The following is a 1,208-nucleotide window of genomic DNA, read 5'->3' as shown; positions in this document are numbered from 1 at the left end:
CATCCTAGTCCCCATCCTACAGTAATGTGCTCATCCTTGTCCCCATCCTATAGTAATGTTCCCCATCCTTGTCCCCATCTGGTAGTAATGTCCCCAGGCTTGTCCCCATTTTATCGTAATGTGCCCATCCTTGTCCCCATCCTATAGTAATGTGACCACCTTGTCCCCATTCTATAGTAATGTCCCCATCCAATAGTATTGTGCCCATCCTTGTAATGTCCCCATCCTAATGTCCCAATCCTATAGTAATGTCCCCAGCCTTATTCCCATCCTATAGTAATGGGCCCATTCTGTAGTAATGGGTGGGGACGGCGGCTGAAAGGGGGCAGTGGCTATTACTTACCGATCGCTCTCCTCGGCTTCCACAGACGCCGGAGTGAAGCTGAGGGGCGTGGTCTCCGGACCCAGATCCACAGTAATTGGAGAGATCGGTCACAAAGCCGGTCTCTCCAATCGGAGCTGGGGGTGGGTGAAACACAGGTCACCCAGCTCCAGCCAATGATCAGGGCTATAGCTGCACTGATCATGGCTGGATCTCAATGTTTCAGATGGCTGAAACATTACAGTGCCTATGATTGGCTGAGCGGCGTTCGTCAGCCAATCACAGCCTCCGTAGGTCTGGGGAGAAGACACCACCTCTCCTGAGGTCAGGCAGAGGGCCCCTCCTCCCCGAATCTAAGGTATTTGCAAAGCGATTGCAGCCACCGGGGCTGCGATTTCGCCATGACGTTCTGGGTACGTCATGGGTCCTTAAGTACCAGGGAGCTATGACGTACCAAGTACGTCATAGGTCGCTAATTGGTTAATGTGCCGTCCTTCACATACACACACTTAAAAAAACCCACCATTCTTCTCACCTGTCCCGCGTTCCCTCGGCTGCCTCATCTCTGCTTCTTGCTGTCTGCAGGCCCGTGCCCCTGACAGCGCTTTATGTCAGATGATTGTTTTGCCAGCGCTGCGCTCTCAGAATCAAGCTCTCTGGACTCTCCAACAATCATCTAACATAAAGCGCAGACAGTGACTGCGGGTGGCCCCTGCACTGGCCGCGATAGTCATCGGGGGCACGGGCCTGGGGGCCGCACGAAACAGCCTGAGGGGCTGCATAATTGAGACCTCTGCTCTACATCCAATCTTATTAAGCTAGAGCTACGGTATTTTCCAAAGAAGAATTAGCACACATTTCAGCCCCTAGATGTGCAAATCTGGTA

Source organism: Anomaloglossus baeobatrachus, chromosome 2, assembly GCF_048569485.1.
Source record: "Anomaloglossus baeobatrachus isolate aAnoBae1 chromosome 2, aAnoBae1.hap1, whole genome shotgun sequence".
Taxonomy (NCBI): domain Eukaryota; kingdom Metazoa; phylum Chordata; class Amphibia; order Anura; family Aromobatidae; genus Anomaloglossus; species Anomaloglossus baeobatrachus.
Note: the sequence above shows the minus strand (reverse complement) of the source record.